The sequence below is a fragment of the Alosa sapidissima genome, chromosome 7 (genome assembly GCF_018492685.1).
Source record: "Alosa sapidissima isolate fAloSap1 chromosome 7, fAloSap1.pri, whole genome shotgun sequence".
NCBI lineage: Eukaryota > Metazoa > Chordata > Actinopteri > Clupeiformes > Clupeidae > Alosa > Alosa sapidissima.
This window is the reverse complement of record NC_055963.1, coordinates 7,402,186-7,409,685: the sequence shown is the minus strand read 5'-3', so window position 1 is coordinate 7,409,685 and position 7,500 is coordinate 7,402,186. Positions and strand designations below refer to the sequence as shown.

Sequence of the window (7,500 nt, the reverse complement as noted above, 5' to 3'; positions counted from 1 at the left end):
GAGAGAGTCAGAGAGAAAGAGAGAGAGAGAGAGAGAGAGAGAGAGAGAAAGAGAGAGAGAGAGAGTGATATAGAGGAAAGTAAAAGTATTATTCTATCACAGTGTGTTTTTACTTTTCTTTGTTGATGAATGCTTTTAGCGTGTGTTTAGTTACTCTTAAGCATGTGTGTGGTTGATATGTATGTGTGAACATATGGCTATCCTGTGTTTGTGGGTGGTATGTCTGTGTCAGTCTTTGCTTTTACTTAGAGAAAATAGAAAATAGAGTGTTTTGATCATTTATGTTCTTATACAAAAAAGGGATTTCTAGATGTTTTTTTTTACATATAGAATGGTGAATGTGAGAGTGCCCTGTCTTATACTGTATACCTAAAGGTGGACAAGCATGTGCTATAAGCTTTAGGTGTGTCTTTGTAGAATCTCAGTTGTGTAATCACATTGTCTAAAAGCTGTGTGTCAGTGAGCCTTTTATACATAAACATCAACAGTCTGGGCTAACTGGTTCCACTTGTTGCTGCTAGGTGCTGTTGTGCAGGCACAGAGCATTAGCCATGTGTAAAAAAATGGGATTTCCAAAGGTAGTATTCCACTCCCAAACACAGTGAAATTTGGATGTACAACTCTGGAGGTCAGTGTATTGAGGTGAAGGGTTAGCACAGGTGTGGCTGTGTGCGGTTTCACTGATGTGATCCAAGTGCAGTCACCAGGAATACTCACCAGTTTTGATATCACCAAGGTGATGGCACTTCAGCTGTTCATATTCACTGTAATGACAGAAAATGGGGTGTTTTTTTCCATTGGATATCCGACATGAATGCAAAGAGGACATTTATCTTCACACACTTGCTAGTTTTGCTTTCACGCTTCCTCACCAAGGCAGTCTGAATTCCGAGAGCACGCCACCTCTGCCAGGTTTTCTGTGTTTAGTAGATACAGATACAGGGCTTAAAAAATGGGTGTAAGTATGTGAGGATGCATGCTTGCTATTGTGACATGAAAAAATGCATTTAATTTAGACATGATTAATCAAGGGGACTATAATCTTAATCTAATATCTTAGTTTCATTGATCCTTGACTATTACCAGTGCCATCAGCAAGCTCTGCCATCTGTATGAATACATAAACATGCAGTGAGATGGTTGAGCTCAGACGCATTGCTGTGACTTTCCCCACGGATCAATTCCATATTTAGTTTTATAAAGCTGGTGGAATGCTGCAGTTAACACATCCACCGGCATTTTTGGGACTGAAGAGGTGCCAGAGTGGGTGAATTGAGCAAGCAAATATAAATAATACAAATAACAGGCCAGGAAGTAGGACATGTCCACATTAGGACCACTACAACATCCTGCTGGATCTGATTCTCACCAGAAGGTGACGTATCGAACCACGTATCGAACGCTCCTAACTAGGATCATCACATCAGATCAGGAAGATATCAATATTGCATTCATTCATTCAAGATTTTGTGGTTTTGACTCGTATGAGAAAAACTGATATTCTTTGAACAGATTTCTTGTAAATTCGGAGTGTGTCTGTCATTATCTTTTAAAGGAGAATTCCGGTGTGATATTGACCTAAAATGTGTTGAAACATGATACCAAGTGTGAACGTATGTCTCATAGCCCATCTCGGCTTGTCCCCTGCACTCCAAAATCTGGCGCTAGTTAGCCGATGCTACCAACAGCTTTTTCAATGGTGGTGCTTCGGCATCGGGCTAGCCATGCAAATAAATCACTGTTTTACACCATTTACGAGGCTCAATGTATCTCCACACTTCATTGGTAGACTTCCGAGGGCCCTGACATTTAAAACGAGACATTGAGAACTTTGAAAAAGCACTGGTAGTTTACTTACGAGACAATTTATACAGCTAACTAGCGCCAGATTTTGGAGTGCAGGTAGGGTTGCCAACTTTCTGATATGAAAATAAGGAACGGGGGGGTTTCGATAATACACTTCAGTAAGTACACCGGCATCCACTTCAGTTAGTGGGGGGGGGGGGGGGGGGGGGGGGGTATTGAAATTATGTATGTATTATTGTACTAAATAGTGCATCATTTTACAAAATTGTGAGCTATTATTTACTAAAATACGCACATAATATACTACATTCTATAGCCACTAGCCTACTCATTTTCTATCTGGTGCAAAACAAGAATCATTTCGATGCAAAAACACTTGATAAAGAAATAACTATTTGTAGCCTATTATACTCAAACCAAATAACTCTGAAAACTGAACTGGCGGATATGCTGTCATAGAAAAAAATATATTGAACATCACAAGCAGCTCCAGAAGCTCTGAATTTGGTGAAGCTTTATTTTATTTCTTGCTTTTTTTTTGGCTATTCTGCAGCAAGTAGGCTAGCCTATTTGTCTATCTTGCACAGATGCACTGTAAAACTCATGACAAGACATGTCATCTCACGCTACGCTATCAGCGTAATATACGTGACTCGCAGTGGCTCAAACGAAAAGTGCATTCTCTGTTGGGATAGTGATGACAGACAAACTGAGAGGGATAAATGACAGCAGCAAAGTTTCCCTTTATTTCATACAAATCGTGTATTTTTCGTTCATAGTCTAACTTATAACACTGATCTGTCATGGATTTGCACGAGTTGATTCTCAATAATACGGAACAAAATGCGTTCCGTATCAGTTCAATACGGAACACATATTTTTCCTTGCAAATACGGGACGATTCCGTATTTTACGGAACGGTTGGCAACCCTAAGTGCAGGGGACAAGCCGAGATGGGCTATGAGACATACGTTCACACTCGGTATCATGTTTCAACACACTTTAGGTCAATATCACACCGGAATTCTCCTTTAAGATAGCCCGTGCACTGACTTAAGAAATTAAAAAGAGGCTTACAGAGAGAGATAAAAACAGACCATCCACATTCACAAACCCAGTTGCTCTGCCCAATTCGCAGCAAAGCAGTCCAGACAAGTGATTTGTGTTCTGGCTATAGATATACATAAAGTGAATCATAAATTGTAAATGAATTAAATTGAGATTGTGCCATAATTACAAATTATTGATTCTAACTGATTCTATCGAAGTATTTAATTGACATCAAAAACTGAGATTGAAAGGCACTGAGACACCTATCAGCATCCAACTGATAGTCAAATGAGAATGAATTGTAACTTTGTGGAATGATATATTGTTATAGGCTTTAAAAAATGTTGTTTACAAAACAGTTTCAATGCTTCACCCGAATTTAATTACACCTTAATTGCTGAACTGGACCGCATAAAACACAGAGAAGCATATGTTTCCTAACCCTTTCCAACTAAAAATATAAAGTGAGAATGGTACTTCTGATCATGTATACAGGGCGTTGGTACTCCAATACACCTAAAGTTAATCCATCCACCAGACCTTGTTTGATGTACAAGCGTCAATGTGCTATAACCCAATATGTCATACAGAGCGATTAGCCTGTCACTGGTGGGCTGTAAAGAGAACAACATAGCTTTCTCTCCACAGAGATGACTTCTCCTGTCCTTTGTCCATCCTCAGACCTTCGTTCCCTCGCTCCTTCCACAAGGGATCCCTCAATGCTGGTGTTCTTTTCTTTGAGGCATAAATCCAGGAGCTGAGCCCTGTCTCTCTTAGGAATTTTGAGTCAATTGAGCACAAGTGCCAGGGAGGGGCTGGACAGGTGGTTGGAGGGGAAGTGAAGGAAGGGGGGGGGGCTTTCTCCCTGTCTGTACTCTATAATTATGAAGGAAACCATCAGATCACTATTTCCCTTGTATATTTTTGCAGGTGTGCTGGGATATGTGGCCCTGACGAAGTGTGTACACAGACTTTTGTTCTGGCACAGTAGCGTGAGAGAGAGAGAGAGAGAGAGAGAGAGAGAGAGAGGGAGTGATGGATAGAAAGAGAGAGACAAGAGAAGGAGTCTTTGACTATACATACAGTAGGTCTGCATGCATGTGGTCACAGATGCCCAAGTATGAATGAGTCTCCAGCGCAGCGCGCCAGTGTTTACTCTAACAGTAAGTGTGAATGCTAAGCCTATGCCTCACGGGCCTCTCACAGTGTTATGCTGCTGTGTGCAGCCTTCTCCCTTAAAACAAACTCTCTCCAAACAAATGGGCCCTTCTCAATATCATTTATTTTTATGGGTCCTATTTTGACACTAATCACTCTGCTGGATGAGCCAAATGCCTGAGTGACCATGGACCTCTGTCTTTGAGGCAGTCCTTCACTGGAGCTTAACTACTGTGAGGGTGAAACTCCCAGTCCTGCTCAGACTCTTCATTCATCTCTCTCTCCCTCCCTCTCTCTCTCGTTTTCTATCTCTCTTTCTCTACATCTCTCTCTCCTTCTTCCTCTTTCCAATTCACCTGCTGATCTCATGCCTTCCACCAACCAGGCTTTCCCGTCAGGGCTGGTGGCTCTCTCATGTTCCTTCCTTGAGCATCATGGAAAGAAGGTGTCAAGTCAGGGTCCCCTCCTCACGGCCCTTCACGCTCCACAGCGAGAGTCAGGCCAACACACCCTCATGCTCTCCACTTTCACTCCTCCTCCGCCGCCTCCTCCTCCTTTGTTATGTCTGTGCAAGTAGAGAACACACACCTACCTTGGAACCAAATATAGAGTCCGTCTTACAAAGCACGGCCAGTTAGGCCCTTAACCTCCTACTCTATTAGAGCAAAGTGGTTGCCCTGAGGACAGGGCCGTACACAAGCGACAAACAACGTGCCAGGCCAGTGACAAATGAAACGTGGAAGGCAGTCGTTAAAGTTGGCTGATAGTTAGGGTGAGAGATGGGTTCTGCATGATTAATGTATCTGTTTGCAGTTGTGGGGCTTTGGTGTCAAACTGGTCTGAATAGTTTAGGCAATACATTGATGTGGAGGTGTTCCCATCAGTCATAAGAGTTAATGGGGGAATGTCTCACCCTGTGTTGGCAGAGGAATTCAGATGCGCAATTTGGTAATTGTCCTCCATAAATACAGGGCTCTTATGACACATTCCTCAGAAGTACGTCTCTAATGACAATGAGCCGAGTTGTTTACTTTATGTCATCATTTCATCAAGCAGCACCATATTTCAGTGCTATTGTGAAAGGCACTAACAGATCACAAAACCATAAATCCACAATTACAGTACATTTAGCTGGATGGCAGACAAAAGTCCCTGCATGTGTTGGTTTTTTTTTTTTCAAGAAAGGAAAGTAAGAGAAGTCTTAGAGAAAGAGAGAAAAGACGTCAACACTGGCGACAAGGCATCACATGAGAGGGAGCCAATGCAAAAAGGACTGAGGTCAAGAAATGAAAAAAGAAAAGGAAGAAAAGAGGTAGTATGGAGCTTGAGGGAGTGAGAAAGGAGAGTGTGTGTTAATGAGACTGGCCTTTGTGCCTGGCCCCCTACTGGCAATGGGCTGTGTTGACCCTCACTGTGACCACTTGAACTAAGATTTGCCCCAAGGCTGCAACTAGAGCCAAACGTCGCGGAGCACGACTCCCATATGCACATATGCACACACTCACAAGTTTTATGAAGGGATCTGGCTTGTTATTCTGTTATGATTTCATCATTGTCTTATTCCAATCTCCTTTCTGGCAAAACATCTGGACCAAGCCATTGTTATTACGATACATTTTGGTGGAAAAAATGCCTAAAAGACATGTGTTTTTCATAGTTTCATAGAAATACATGATGGGACATTTTAGAGTTTGTCTATACAAAACTGGATTGCATTAAAGGAGAATTCCGGTGTGATATTGACCTAAAGTGTATTGAAACATGATACCAAGTGTGAACGTATGTCTCATAGCCCATCTCGACTTGTCCCCTGCACTCCAAAATCTGGCGCTAGTTAGCCGATGCTACCAACAACTTTTTCAGTAGTGGTGCTTCGGCATCGGGCTAGCCATGCAAATAAATCACTGTTTTATACCCATTTACGAGGCTCAATGTATCTCCACACTTCATTGGTAGACTTCCTAGGGCCCTGACATTTAAAACGAGACATTGAGAACTTTGAAAAAGCACTGGTAGTTTACTTACAAGACGATTTATACAGACAGTATCTTCACGAAGTTTAACGTTTGCAGCCATCTTGAATTTAGTCACGATAAGTCGAGCAATGAGTAAGAATGAACAGGTATGATAAGGGATCAGATTCCAAAAATAATTCAGTGGAAATGCATGGATTCCAGTTTCTTCCAGTAGCAGCAACTGGAATCCATGCATTTCCACTGAATTATTTTTGGAATCTGATCCCTTATCATAGCTGTTCATTCTTACTCGTTGCTCGACTTATCGTGACTAAATTCAAGATGGCTGCAAACGCTAAACTTCGTGAAGATACTGTCTGTATAAATCGTCTTGTAAGTAAACTACCAGTGCTTTTTCAAAGTTCTCAATGTCTCGTTTTAAATGTCAGGGCCCTCGGAAGTCTACCAATGAAGTGTGGAGATACATTGAGCCTCGTAAATGGGTGTAAAACAGTGATTTATTTGCATGGCTAGCCCGATGCCGAAGCACCACTATTGAAAAAGATGTTGGTAGCATCGGCTAACTAGCGCCAGATTTTGGAGTGCAGGGGACAAGCCGAGATGGGCTATGAGACATACGTTCACACTCGGTATCATGTTTCGATACACTTTAGGTCAATATCACACCGGAATTCTCCTTTAAGTAAATGTTTTAATCTGATATTTGGCCATGAGCGCCTTAATGAAGCATTCATAACATATCTTCCATTGAACGTTGAAAACAGTAGTTGCAAATGTGCAAATAACAATGTGGTTGAGATGTGCACCAGTGCTGGCCAAGATACCTTATAGCAGCCTCAGCCTAATTTCCATAGGTGAAAAGTGCTAGGCTAGGTCTACTAGCTCTCCATGGAGGACAGTTAGTGTCCCCCCATATTCAAAGCACATGTGTGGCCAGATCCTGCTCAGGCTACACTAATGTATAGAAGACACAACTATCGGATATATGGCGGAGATATGTCATGTGTAGCATGTGTAGCGTACAGTGTATATCTTTCCTTCTTTAAGAGTGACTTTGCATTGCACTGACATAGCCATGGCCAACGTTTGTTGCCCAGATCATTCAGAAGTGTGCGTGGACATAAATAAGGGACTTCATTTGTTGGTGGGTCTTCTCAGTTAGCCTAGATAGCATTTTTTCATTGCAAGCCATTCATTCACTACAAAACTTAATTAAATTTAGCAACTATAATTGAAGATAATCGAGAATCCCTGGCAAAAAAAACCAAAAAAAAACAGAAATTATATCGATATCGTTCGATATTATTATATCGATACAATAAATCGGCATTGTAGGCTAATTTACTGGGGTAAAATGAAGAAGAAGAAGCAAAGGAATTGTGAAAAAAGACTTATGAGTCATTATTTTCATATTTCTTTTTCTTTCATTTTTCTTTTTCATTTTACAGGCTGGTTGAAACCTGTGGGTAAAACCAAGCAGAGCTATGACTATGATAAGTATGACAGCAGG

At 41.4% G+C, this 7,500-nt stretch overlaps 1 protein-coding gene across 2 annotated transcripts in view; it reads left to right on the top strand.

Moving 5' to 3' along the window:
• rarga (retinoic acid receptor gamma a) overlaps positions 1-7,500 on the top strand; it is a 61,613-nt gene that overhangs the window by 426 nt on the left and 53,687 nt on the right. The gene's annotated exons all lie outside the window — the stretch shown is intronic.